The sequence below is a fragment of the Arachis hypogaea genome, chromosome 20, assembly GCF_003086295.3.
Source record: "Arachis hypogaea cultivar Tifrunner chromosome 20, arahy.Tifrunner.gnm2.J5K5, whole genome shotgun sequence".
NCBI classification, from domain to species: Eukaryota; Viridiplantae; Streptophyta; class Magnoliopsida; order Fabales; family Fabaceae; genus Arachis; species Arachis hypogaea.
This window is the reverse complement of record NC_092055.1, coordinates 95,710,906-95,725,736: the sequence shown is the minus strand read 5'-3', so window position 1 is coordinate 95,725,736 and position 14,831 is coordinate 95,710,906. Positions and strand designations below refer to the sequence as shown.

The window sequence follows — 14,831 nt, the reverse complement described above, 5'->3', positions numbered from 1 at the left end:
CTCTTGAGCATAGCATGAGGACATGCTAATGTTTAAGTGTGGGGAGATTTGATGCACCACTATTTCGTGGTACATTTTATGCTTAATTGAGTGGATTTTATCCACTAAACTCACACTTATTCATATCATTCGCATGTTTTACATTTTCCTTTCTAATTCTGTGCTTTGATTGAAAATATGCTTCTTTGGCCTTAAATTACTAATTTTAATTCTCTCTTATTACCATTCGATGCCTGATATGTGTGTTAAGTGTTTCCAGGGTTTATAGGGCAGGAATGACTTAGAGGATGGAAAGGAAGCATGCAAAAGTGGAAGAAATACAAGAAATGGAAGGAATTGCTAAGCTGTCAAGCCTAACCTCTTCGTACTAAATTGATCATAACTTGAGCTACAGAGGTCCGAATGAGGCGGTTCCAGTCGTTGGAAAGCTAACATCCGGTGCTTCGAAATGATATTCAATTTGCCATAATTTCCTGATGCCAGGATATTTTGGTCAATTTTACTGACCTTTTTCTTTACTCTTTTAGGATAGTTTCATGCATTTTCTTAGTAAATAAGCAAGTTTTGGGTAAATATACACTTACATCTTGATTCAAGCAAACATTGTGAACTTTACATGATTTCATGAGAATTATGCATGAATTGAATGACAATATGGATAATGCATGATCTCATGACTTGAAACAAAGCTTTGATGCACCTTGTTGGTTTGATTTCAGGACAAAGGAAGCATAGAAGAGCCACGTTAGGAGCCACGTTAGTTATAATAACGTGACCACCAACGTGGAAAGGGAGAAAGCTTGCAACGTTAGTGGAAAAGTTACCACCAATAATACCCTCGAATGCCATCATAGCCCACGTTAGTTGCCACGTTAGTTACACTAACATGGTAACAAACGTGGAAGAAAGGGATCACCACTAACGCCACACTAAGCCACGTTAAGAACCACGTTAATTCAATTAACGTGGACTCTAACGTGGAGTAAAGAGGGATCGCAAGCGTTAGTGACACTCACCTTTGTCACTAACGCTAGGCCAAGCTTGTATTGCCTACGTTATTGGTCATGTTAAGACCACTAACGTGAAGGGTAACGTGGAGCAATGAATTATAGGCCAACGTTAGTGACACTCACCTTTCTCACTAACGTTGGAGATGGCAAGCATACCCACGTTAGTGGCCACGTTAGTTACACTAACGTGGAGAACTAACATGGGAAAGAGGGGCACTTTGAAACGTTAGTGACAAAGGTGATTGTCACTAACGCTCTCGAAGCTTAGGCATGCCCACGTTAAGGGCCACGTTAGTGTACCACTAACGTAGAAGAAAGGGATAAGAAGTAACGTTATTGGTAAAAGTGAGTGCCAATAATGTTTGCGAAGGACTAAGAGGCCACGTTAGTGGTCACGTTAGTACCACTAATGTTGAAGTTAACGTCGATCATTTAGTTTGGAACGTTAGTGACAAAGTTATCGTCACTAACACTCTCGAACCCAAATTTACACTTAACGTTAACGCCATTAACGTCCTAACTAACTTCCCATCATGCCTAACTCACACTTTCTTTGCAAGCAAAGCTGAGCCCACTAGAGACTGTAATTGCGTCAACTGAAGATCAAAGGTCCATATCCAAGACTTGAAGAGCTAACTAGAAGATCTGAAGAGTAGTATATATAGGGATAGTTTTGAATTGAAATAGAGGTCGGGAACTTGAGAACTATACTCTGTATATTTTACTTTCTCTGTAACTTCTAGTTTATTTTTCAGAATGTACTTTTCATTTTTGCTTTCCATTTCTAGAGCTATGAACAATTAAACCCTTTTTCATTGGGTTAGGGAGCTCTGTTGTAATTTGATGGATCAATAATAGTTTTCATTATTCTTCTTCTTTCTTTTCTCTTGATTTTACTAGAAAGCTTTCGTTCTTTATCCAATTGGTTTGCTATCTTGGAAGAGAAGCTCTCTATAATTGGATCTCCTCTGAACCTTGGAAGAGGAATGAGGAGATCATGCTAGAAATACTTTCTCATGCTGGACCAAATTGGGGTTTGGATGGATATAGTGACATATAATCCTACCAATAGTTTGATTTGGGAATGCATGTGGTATAATCAGTGACTATACTTCATCTCTTTCCATGAGCAATTAAATCAAGGAATTGGCCAATTGTTCAAGCTTAGAAAGATTGGGTTGCCAAGGAATTGGGATCCAATCACTTAAGATTGCCAAGGAGATCAATGAATGCATTGATTGAGGAAGAGATGAAAATGAACTTGATCCGGTGAATGCAACATCTCCTAAGCCCAATGAATCCCCATTTCTGATCTTACCCATTCTCTTTATTTACTGCCATTTACTTTTCTGCTCATCTTCCCAAATCCCCATTTAAGATTCCGTGATTTACTTTATGCCATTTATTTCCAGCATTTACATTTTCTGTTCTTTACTTTCTCGCCATTTAATTTTCTGCAATTCCTCAACTCAATTTTTGCTTAGCTCAACTAGAACATTCCTCTAATTAAAGTTGCTTGACCAATCAATCCCTGTGGGATTCGACCTCACTCTATTGTGAGTTTTTACTTGATGACAATTCGGTATACTTGCTGAGGGAAATTTGTTGAGATACAAGTTTTCGTGCATCAAGTTTATGGCGCCGTTGCCGGGGATTGATTTTGTATCAACAATGATTAAGTTAGAGGATAACCAGATTGAGCATTTTTCTTTTGTTTTGTTTAATTCCATTTGAGTGATTTACTTTCAGTTTTAGTTATTTTCTTTCCTTTATCCCTTACCCGTTTGTTGTGTTTTTCGTCATTGTTTACAAGTCAGTTAACTAACCCACTAACTGTTTGATATATTGTACCACTCACACTAACAGCCATTCTAACAAGAGTAATTTCCATTCAATTTCTTCTTGCTCTTTTTACTTTGTTGGTTGTATGACAGGTAGAAGAAGCGGGGCTTCAACTTCCTTTGATTCTGAACCTGAGAGGACCTTCCTTAGATTAAGGAGGGAAGCAAGAGGAAAGAGAGTCGTTGGTGCTGAGGAAGAGGAGGAGTATTTTGAAACAACTATGGAGGAGAATATGGAGAACCACCATGAAGAAGAAGCTCACAACCATGCCAGAGAAAGTCCAGTGAATCATGCTGGGCAAGAGAGAAGAGTTCTAGGCTTTTATATCAATCCAAACCCAGGAAACTGTGGAAGTAGCATCCAAAAGCCAACCATACATGCCAATAACTTTGAACTAAAACCCCAGCTCATCACCCTGGTCCAGAACAACTGTGCATTCGGAGGAAGTGCCCAAAAAGACCCCAATCAACATGTCACCACCTTCCTAAGGATATGTGATACTGTGAAGTCTAATGGTGTTCATCCTGACACCTATAGACTGCTTCTGTTTCCCTTCTCACTCAAGGATAAAGCATCTAAATGGCTGGAATCCTTCCCGAAGTAGAGTCTGACAACCTGGGAAGATGTGGTAAACAAATTCTTGGCAAGATTCTATCCTCCTCAAAGAATCAACAGGTTGAGAGCTGAGGTACAAACCTTCAGGCAACAAGATGGTGAAACTCTCTATGAAGCATGGGAGAGGTTCAAGGACTTAACAAGAAGGTGTCTGCCAGACATGTTCAATGAATGGGTGCAGTTACACATTTTCTATGAGGGTCTTTCTTATAAATCAAAGAAGGCAGTAGACCACTCATCCGGGGAATCTCTGAACAAGAAGAAAACCATTGAAGAAGCCATAGATGTCATCAAGACTGTAGCTTAGAATGACTACTTCTATGCTTCTAAAAGGGGCAACACTAGAGGAGTAATGGAGTTGAATAGCATGGACGCGCTGCTAGCTCAAAACAAGATGATCACCAAGCAGCTGGCTGACCTTAACAAGAAGATGGAAAGGAACCAAGTGGCAGCATTCACCACCTCATCAGCAGCTCAAGAAGGAGCAAATACAGAGGAAGAGGGTGACCAGAAACAAGCCAACTACATTGGGAACTCACCTAGGCAGACCCATGATCCATACTCCAAAACTTATAATCCTGGTTGGAAGAACTACCCAAATTTTGGGTGGGGAATTCAACAAGATCAAGGCCAAGATCAGAGACATCACAACCCCAACCACAATGCAACTCACCAATATTCCACACAAAGATCATATCAGCACCCACCCAACAATACCTCTCAACATCCATACCAAAACCAAAATGGCCATTCTCATCCCTCCAATCTCAACCCACCATCACCATCCGAAGATAGGCTCTCAAGGATTGAGACTCTACTTGAAGGCATATGCAAGGAAATCCAAGACAACAAGGTGTTTAAGGAGGAGGTGCGAGCCAATATCAAAAACCAGGGAGACACCATCAAGAGGCTGGAATTTCAAGTGGGATACCTCTCTGAGAAGATGCCTAAACCTACTGATAGTTTCCCAAGTGACACAGAGAAAAACCCGAGAGGTGAAGCAAAGAAAGTGAGATGGGAAGAATGCAAGATGGTCACTATAAGTGATAAGGGGACTGAGAAAGAACTGAACAAACCCTTAAAACACTCTTCAAATATTCCAGCAGAGAAGCAAGGAGAGATTGATCAAGAAACCAACCCAACACAGAGGAAGGAGTTAAGGGAGAAGGAGATTCTATACCCATATGCACATTTTCCCCATAGACTCAAGAGTGGTGTAGAAAGGAAAGTGTATTCCAAGTTCCTCGACATGTTTGCATCTCTCCATGTAAACATACCATTCATCAAGGCTCTCCAACAAATGCCCACATACATTAAGTGTATGAAAGAGCTGCTGACCACGAAAAGTTCACTCAAAAGAGGGCAAACAATAGTGATGAATAAGGAGTGCAGTGCTCTCATTCAACCAGAGTTGCCTACAAAAAGGAAGGATCCAGGGAGTTTTCACATCCCCTATACTATAGGAGAAATAAGAATTGATAAAGGACTCTGTGACCTGGGAGCAAGCATCAACTTAATGCCTTTATCCCTCATGAAGAAGCTTCAGATCAATGAGCTAATACCCACAGATGTAATCATCAAATTGGCTGACAAAACTCAAAAACAAGCTATAGGAGTGATTGAAAATGTGTTGGTAAAGGTTGGGAACTACTTCCTCCCCGCAGACTTTGTTATCTTGGAGATGGAAGAGAGTCACCTCCATCCAATCATATTGGGAAGACCATTCCTGGCCACAGCCAGGGCACTTATAGATGTGGAGCGAGGAGAGCTAATATTGAGGATACATGATGAACAACTTACCTTCAATGTCTTCAAACCCTCACAAGAAGCAGATCAAGAAAATAAGGAATCAAGGGAGGATCACAATGAGGCAATGGTGGAAGAAACAAGCACTGAAGCACAAACAATACCCCTGGGAATCCCTTTGGTTGACGAACAATACAATCAGAAGGCACAACAGCTAAAGGAAACCCAAGAGGAGCTAAACCCACCAGAGTCATATGAGACCAGCAACAAAATCTCCCTGGGAAAAGAAGCCACAAGGAGCAGGAGAGCATTAAAAGAAACAAGGAAGAAAGCACTAAGGGGATGGAAGAACAAGAAGATCCCTACAGAAGATTTTTCTCCAGGGGATAAAGTAATCTCTGCTCATTTCCCAGCTATTCCACCTCATCTACCCACCATTCCATCTTAGCTACCTAAAGTCTATACCATCAGCATAATTCTATCCTTGGAACATGTGGAGATTCTTAATGAAGCCAACGGAGATAGATTCATTGCGAGAGGGGAAGATTTGAAGCATTACCAACCACCCTGACAAAGGCAAAACGTCAAGCTAATGACGCTAAAGAAGCACTTCATGGGAGACAACCCATGTTTTATATGTTTTATATCCTTTCAATTTCTTTTTAGGATGTTTAAAGTAGTTAATAAAGCAAGGTTCATGAATTCCAAATCAACTTTGACAAACACTTAAATGAATCCTTATATGTAACATATAGTGAACAACAAGTTTGGTGTTCAAGACACACTAAGAGAATATACATATCATGTTAATCTTAGAGCCTAAATCAACTCTTTTTACACTACATGGTCACAAACTAAGTTGGTGTCACCAATGTTGCATACATGAACTCTAAAGAAATTCAGTTGGTTTGCATTCATGAATATCACTTAGTTATTCAAAAACAAAAATTTTAAAAAGTAGTTATTCCACTTTCTAATTTTGCTGCAACTATCAAAACTCATTAATTTCATTCCTTTTATCTTGTAGGAGAAATGAAGGGAAGATTGGAAAGAATTGATGGGACAAATGAAGGAGGGGGTTCGGCCACTTCACAAAAGGGGTCTATACACATGTCTTCAAAGGGGAATGCATTGGGAAATGTTGCCATGCAACATTAGAATAATGATACTCTTGGAAACCAAACCACTCACATCATAAAAGTGGTGATCCTGGTGCTCATTTCATGCAAAACCCCAACCGTCCTCCATTGGTTCTTACCATCAATCCACACCCTTCAATCACCCATCATCTTCCTATATAAATAACCCCCACTCTATACCCCCTCCATATTCAAATGCCCTTTTATTTCATTCTTTTATCTTTCGAACACACACAGCCAACACTTCTTCCTTTATCCAAACACAATCCCATAACTACACCTTATCTTAACCCGACCGAATTCCATCATCAATCTATAATTCTCAACACCTTCATGTTCTAACTTCTACTCATGGCATCATCAAGCTCCAAGAGGCGAAAGAAAAAGGGACCGGTGGAGAGCATCCCTTTTGATGAAGGGAGGTTCAAGACCGCCTTCCATGAGCTTCAATTTAAACGGATAAAGCACAAGAAAATATTTCCAGAATTGACATTCCAGTTCAACAATGATGAGTGCCCACAGATTAGAGAGAAGATTGAACAAAAGGGTTGGCAAGAGCTCACGAACCCAGACACAAAGATAAATACAAATCTCATTAAGGAGTTCTACGCCAATGTGGCCAGAGAAGATACCACCAAGGCCCCTACCTTCAGTAGCTATGTGAGAGGAACAGAGGTGGACTTCAGTCCCAATGCCATCATGAGGACTTTTCATCTGAGATCACAACCCTCTGACAAGCCAAGTTATCAAGCAAGAATAAGTAATGGCCCCGATAATGATGAGCTTGAAGAAATTATGAACGATATGTGTGTCATAGGATCAGATTGGGAAAGGTATTCGGATAAGAGGCTATGGTTCATTAGAAGAGGAGATCTCATCCCGGAAGCCAAGGGATGGTTTGAGCTCGTGAGAAGATCTATCCTTCCAGCCTCAAACAATTCTGAGGTCAACATTGCTCGAGCTACTATGGTACATTGTATTATGAGGGGTAGAGACATCAATGTACATGAAATTATAGCTGAGGAGATCCAAGAAGCAGTCGAAAAGATTGATCCAAGTGCTCGGCTTTGGTACCCCAGTACCATCCTGAGACTATGTATGAAAGCCAAGGTAGTCTTCGAAGATAGCAATCCAAATTAGATAAACCCTGGAAGGTTAGTTACGCTTCAGCGTATAACATATGTAGCACCTGCTCAACAACAGAAAAGGCCTCAGATAAGGAAATGAACATCACAAGAAGAACCTCATCAAGAAGAACCTCAACAAACAGAATACCAGCAAGAAGAGCAATATGATCCAACCAACATAAATCTGGTTCACATTCAAGGAGCCATTGAGGATTTGGCAAGGAGATATATGGAAGGACAAGAGCAACAACTACACTTTCAATCCCAAAAGATGGATCGTCAGGAAGAACTACTTGCTAATTGGATGAATCAAAAAGGGGAGTGGCAGAAATAACAAATAGAGCAGCAACAGGAACACTACTCCCAACTCACTCAAGCCATCAATCAAGTGACTGAAAGGCAAGAGCATCAAGATAAAAACCTTCAAGAACTCAACCAACGTCAACTAACTCAGATGAAAGCATTCAACGAGTTCAGCGTGCTTAATGAAGGACGGCAACTACACAGGGAAGAATTCAACATAAACACTCAGACCAAGTTGACCTATGTGGCTGGGCATATGCATAACTTGCACTCTGTAATCCCAAGGTATGATACAGTCCAAAAAGACCTAACAGAACAAGAAGAAGGGAAGGTGAAACAACAGAAGGAAACGTTGAAGAAGAAGATGGAAGATGCTGGCTTCTGGAAAAGTTGGTCGGAAAGCGCAAAGAAAATGGGAGCTCAAGCACTCAAGAAGGACATAAAGAGGACAAACAAGAAAGAGAGCATAGGCACCCTCATGAGTAAAAGGTGGCGGAGTTCCTTTTCATTTTCTTTCTTTCAATGTCTAAATAAGGAAAATCATGTATGAAATAGAACATGCTTCCATAGTAGCTTAGGAATTTTCAATTCTGTCTTTAAGATTTCTTTGCTTTTGTCATATGTGTGCTAGTTTAAGTTCCCTACTTTCAATTTCACCCTGCTTAAATGTATGCTTGTCCTTTAAGTTAAATAAAAGAAAATGTTATGAAAAACCAGAGCGAGGTTTATCTTGTGGAGTAAGTTCTTAATGTTTGTGGTGTAGTAATTGGTTAGCTAAGTTGGTTTGCCAACAAGGAATACAGGCAACTACATATTCTGAATCCTATGCTTGAAGCATATTCTATGAGACTAGTTCAATAACAAGGTCCTAATAAGAAAAAGAAAAAGAACAGTGAGAATTGGAAAAAGAAAGAAAAAGAATAAGAAATAAAGCTAGGCACCAAGGGTTTAAATCTTGAGGGATATGTCTGTGGTGTTCCTGTACCAAGGATCTGCTTGGATGAATAAGTTCTTAGGAGTGCTTCATCACTCGGTAACTTGGGTTAACTAACCCGGGATTATCAACTGAAAATCCACTATCAAGAGCAACCTTGCTACAGAACACTTAGTAATCCAAAGAGGTGCTGGACACCAAGGCCTCAAGGAAAGAAAATAACAAACCATATGCCTGTGGTGTGCATGTATGGGGGAGAGAGACTTGAGGGAGTAAGTCCTTAGGGGTGTTTCAACACCTAGCACCTTGAACCAACTGGTTCGGGAGTGTTGGCTGAAAGCTTATTTTAAAGAGTCGCCCCCTTACAGAGCACTTAGCATAAGAAATGCAATAAACCCTGAAAAGAAGGGGGATATCAAGGAATAAGGATCTCATAGGATGCAATCAAGCAAGTATTCAAAAGCATAATAGGGACCTGAAAACCAGTAAAGGAATGAACCTAAATTGCTATGCATGAAACCCCATGAACCCAAGAACTTTACTTCTGTAATAAGAACTTGTTTCTCTTGTTCTTTCATTCATCATTCTTATGCTTCAGTACTTGCTTAGGAATAAGCAAGCTTTAAGTTTGGTGTTGCGATGCCAGGGTATTTTGGCCAGTTTTACTGAGCTTTTTCTTTACTCTTTTAGGATAGTTTCATGCATTTTCTTAGTAAATAAGCAAGTTTTGGGTAAATATACACTTACATCTTGATTCAAGCAAACATTGTGAACTTTACATAATTTCATGAGAATTATGCATGAATTGAATGATAATATGGATGATGCATGATCTCATGACTTGAAACAAAGCTTTGATGCACCTTGTTGGTTTGATTTCAGGAAAAAGAAAGCATAGAAGAGCCACGTTAGGAGCCATGTTGGTTACACTAACGTGACCACTAACGTGGAAAGGGAGCAAGCTTGCAACGTTAGTGGAAAAAGTTACCACCAATAACGCCCTTGAATGCCATCATAGCCCACGTTAGTTGCCACATTAGTTACACTAACGTGGTAACTAACGTGGAAAAAAGGGGAGCTCCAACGTTGGTGGTGAAAGTGATCACCACTAACGCCACACTAAGCCACGTTAAGAGCCATGTTAATCCAATTAACGTGGACTCTAACGTGGAGTAAAGAGGGATCGCAAGCGTTAGTGACACTCACCTATGTCACTAACGCTAGGCCAAGCTTGTATTGCCTATGTTAGTGGTCACGTTAAGACCACAAACGTGAAGGATAACGTGGAGCAATGAATTATAGGCCAACGTTAGTGACACTCACCTTTGTCACTAATATTGGAGATGGCAAGCATACCCACGTTAGTGGCCACGTTAGTGGCCACGTTAGTTACACTAACGTGGAGAACTAACGTGGGAAAGAGGGGCACTTTGAAATGTTAGTGACAAAGGTGATTGTCACTAACGCTCTCGAAGCTTAGGCATGCCCATGTTAAGGGCCACATTAGTTACACTAACGTGGACCATTAACGTGGAAGAAAGGGATAAGAAGCAACGTTATTGGTAAAAGTGAGTGCCAATAACGTTTGCGAAGGACTAAGAGGCCACGTTAGTACCACTAACGTTGAAGTTAACGTGGATCATTTAGTTTGGAACGTTAGTGACAAAGTTATCGTCACTAACGCTCTCGAACCCAAATTTACACTTAACGTTAACGCCACTAACGTCCTAGCTAACTTCCCATCATGCCTAACTCACACTTTCTTTGCAAGCAAAGCTGAGCCCACTAGAGACTGTAACTGCTTCAACTGAAGATCAAAGGCCCATATCCAAGACTTGAAGAGCTAACTAGAGGATATAAAGAGTAGTATATATAGGGATAGTTTTGAATTAAAATAGAGATCGGGAACTTGAGAACTATACTCTATATATTTTACTTTCTCTGCAACTTCTAGTTTATTTTTCAGAATGTACTTTTTATTTTTGCTTTCCATTTCCAGAGCTATGAACAACTAAACACCTTTTCATTGGGTTAGGGAGCTCTGTTGTAATTTGATGGATCAATAATAGTTTTCATTATTCTTCTTCTTTCTTTTCTCTTGATTTTACTAGAAAGCTTTCGTTCTTCATCCAATTGGTTTGCTATCTTGGAAGAGAAGCTCTCCATAATTGGATCTCCTCTGAACCTTGGAAGAGGAATGAGGAGATCATGCTAAAAATACTTTCTCATGCTGGACCAAATTGGGGTTTGGATGGATATAGTGACATATAATCCTACCAACACTTTGATTTGGGAATGCATGTGGTATAATCAGTGACCATAATTCATCTCTTCCCATGAGCAATTAAATCAAGGAATTGGGCAACTGTTCAAGCTTAGAGAGATTGGGTTGCCAAGGAATTGGGATCTGATGCCAAGGCATCTTAGGCTAGTTTCACTAGCATTTTTCTGTTAGTTTTAGTTGTTTTATGCATTTTCTTGAGCTTAAAGTAACCAAGAATGGTTAAATGAATAACAAAGCAATGAACCATCCAAACAGTATGATTTTGATGCAAATTCCATGAGTTTTTAGTTATATTACTTGAATGCTATGAATGGAAGATTTCTCATGAAATTTTGCAAGACTTTGATGCAATTGTTTGGATGATTTCAGGGAAGAAGAGGCTAGGCAAGGAAGCAACAAAATCAATAAAGGAAGCTTGAATATCACATGTGGAGTTTAAGTTCCAGTTTAAGCTTAAACTGGAACTTAAACTACCAAGCCAAATAATGCTAGAAATGGCGTTTAAGTTCCAGTTTAAGCCTAAACTGGAGCTTAAACGCCAGAATCATGAAGGCTAAGAAATGCTGGAACTGGCGTTTAACCTCCAGTTTAACCTTAAACTGGAAGTTAAACGCCAGAATGAGAATTTCACCAAGGGAGCATTTCCACGTTTAAGCTCCAGTTTAAGGTTAAACTGGAGCTTAAACGTGTTCGACACAATTTCTCACCAGGAAGCATTTCCACGTTTAACCTCCAGTTTAACCTTAAACTGGAGGTTAAACGCCAGAAGTAAGAAAGGCACCAGGAGCATTTCCACGTTTAAGCTCCAGTTTAACCTTAAACTGGAGCTTAAACGTGTTCGACTATTTCTCTCCTCCAGGGTTGCTTTCTCATTTCCACGTTTAAGCTTCAGTTTAACCTTAAACTGAAGCTTAAACGTGTTCGACCCAATTGCTCCTCCAGGGTTGCTTTCTTCATTTCCACGTTTAAGCTTCAGTTTAACCTTAAACTGAAGCTTAAACGTGTTCGACATTTCACACTCCTGGGTTGCTTTCTTCCATTTCCACGTTTAAGTTTCAGTTTAACCTTAAACTGAAACTTAAACTTCAACTTAAACGCCACTTTTTGAAAGGGGTTTCTGGGCCAAATATATTGAAGTTTAAGTTAGCATTTGAGCACAAACATTAACTTAAACGTATTATGGTATGAAACCCAATTGAATATCATGGTTTATGGGATTGGGCCTGAAGAATTGATGAGTCTGGAGCTTCAATTTGTTGAGTCTTGTGTCATTACTTGTGTATCACTAAGTTTGCTCAATGAATGTTACATAATTGGATCACAGCCTCATCAGGATTATGGACCATAAACCCAAAGCAAAAGGAAATCAGGGAAAGGCCTCAAAGCCCAAGAAACACAACAGAAGCTCAATTTAGAAAGTGTATAAATAGGATAGAATTTAAGTTAGTTTAGGAACTTTTTACACGGGGAACTTTGGATGATTTTCTTTTAGTTTTGTAATTGAATTCAGAGCTATGACTCACTAAACCCCTTTCATTGGGTTAGGGAGCTCTATTGTAATTCAATGAATCAATAATAGTTTTATCTTCTTCTTCAATCTTTTCTCTTGAATTTTGTTAGAAAGCTTCTCGATTTAATTCCATTGGGTAGTTGTCTTGGGAAAGAAACTACCCATAATTGGAATCCTTCGGAACCTTGGGAAAGGAATGGAGGATTCATGCTAGAGAAGCTTTCTCACAGAGAATTGGATTGGGGTTTGGATGGATATTGTGACATGTAATCCTACCAAATTGTGGTTCATGAAACTGTGTGGTATAATCAGTGATCGAGCATCATCTCTTCTTATGAACATTTAAACCAATGGATTGGGAATTTGTTTGTTTTTAGAGAGAATTGGTGAGCCAAGGGATTGGGATCCAATCATATAAGATTGCCAAGCAAAATTCAATGAATGCATTGGTTGAGGAAGGGATAAAAGTTGTTTTGATTCGGAGATCTCAATATCTCCTAACACCCAATGAACTCCCCATTTCTGATTTACCACTTTCTCTTTACATTCTGCAATTAAATTCATGCAATCACCCCCATCCCTTTCAATTTCAGCAATTTAGCTTCTCGCTCTTTAATTCATGCAATTTTACATTCCGCAATTCTCATCTAAATCTTGATTCCGCTCAACTAGAACATACTTCTAATCCGAATTTCTCACTCAACCAATCCTTGTGGGATTCGACCTCACTCTATTGTGAGTTTTTACTTGACGATAACCGGTGCACTTGCCGGAAGGAATTTTGCCGATCGTGCAATTTCCTACATCGTAGCATAACAAGTTTATGCGCATCAAGTTTATGGCGCCGTTGCCGGGGATTGGTTTTCGATTGACAATTCTCAAATTGGAAGTTAACTAGATTGAGCATTTTTTTTGTTTTGATAATTTAGTTCAAGTTACTTGTTGAATTTTAACTTCTGCACTCTGTTACTTGTTTTCTTTCTTTATGCCTTTAAATTCAAGCAACTAACTCACTGACTCACTAACTATTTGAATTAATTCCTCAACTGCTCTAACCATACTCTTCCATTAACCAAGAGTATTTCACTTGTTTGGTGCCTGTGCTGTGTTCTTGTATGACAGGTAGGAGAGGAGAGACATCAACTCCTCCATATACCGAACCAGAGAGGACCCTTCATAGACTTAGAAGGGAAGCAAGAGGGAAGAGAGTACTGAGAGAAGAGGAATCTGAAGGAGAATCTGAGGACAATTTTGAGGAAGCTTTAGATCTCAACATGGATAGAGAAGTTCACAACCATGAGAGGGCTGATGGAAACAATGCCATTCCTGAGAGGAGGGTTCTTGGTTCATACATAAACCCAACCTCTGGGAATTGTGGTAGCAGCATTCAGAAACCACCCATTCAGGCCAACAATTTTGAACTCAAACCACAGCTAATATCACTTGTGGAGGATCATTGTTCATTTGGTGGGAGTGCTAATGAAGATCCAAACCAACATCTCACAAAATTCCTGAGAATTTGCGACACTGTGAAGTCCAATGGAGTCCAGGAAGATACCTATAAACTGCTCTTGTTCCCATTTTCACTTAGGGACAAGGCAGCTAAGTGGCTGGAATCATTCCCAAAGGGGAGCCTAACAACCTGGGATGAGGTGGAAAGCAAGTTTCTGGCACGTTTCTACCCCCCACAAAAGGTCAATAGGCTTCGATCTGAGGTTCAGACTTTTAGACAACAAGATGGTGAAACTCTCTACGAGGCATGGGAGAGATTCAAGGATTTGACAAGGAAATGCCCACCAGACATGTTCCATGACTGGGTGCAATTGCATATTTTCTATGATGGACTTTCTTATGAATCAAGGAAGGCTGTAGACCATTCATCAGGAGGTTCATTGAACAGGAAAAAGACTGTGGAAGAAGCCATTGAAGTGATTGAGACAGTGGCTGAGAATGAGTACTACTATGCTTCAGAGAGACACAACACTAAGGGAGTCATGGAGCTGAACCATGTTGATACAATTTTAGCCCAAAACAAGGTGTTTGCCAAGCAACTAGCAGAGCTCACCAGGAAATTAGAAACAAAGCAAGTGGCTGCAATACACACACAAGATCAAGAGGAAGTAAGCACTGAAGGAGGTGATTGGGAAGAGGCCAATTATGTAGGAAATCAACAAAGGCAACCATATGATCCACATTCCAACACTTACAACCCAGGCTGGAAAAATCACCCAAACTTTGGGTGGGGAAACCAGCAAAACCAACATAACAAGTCCACATACCAAAACTCCAACAAAAGATCATACCAAGCCACACAAAACACT

General features: G+C 40.0%; 1 non-coding gene across 1 annotated transcript; it reads right to left on the bottom strand.

The window, feature by feature from the left end:
- Window positions 1-14,210: 14,210 nt before the first annotated feature.
- Window positions 14,211-14,314, bottom strand: LOC112787347 (small nucleolar RNA R71). Its single transcript, XR_003194765.1, has one exon. It is a non-coding gene; the product is annotated as a small nucleolar RNA R71 (small nucleolar RNA).
- Window positions 14,315-14,831: the final 517 nt, after the last annotated feature.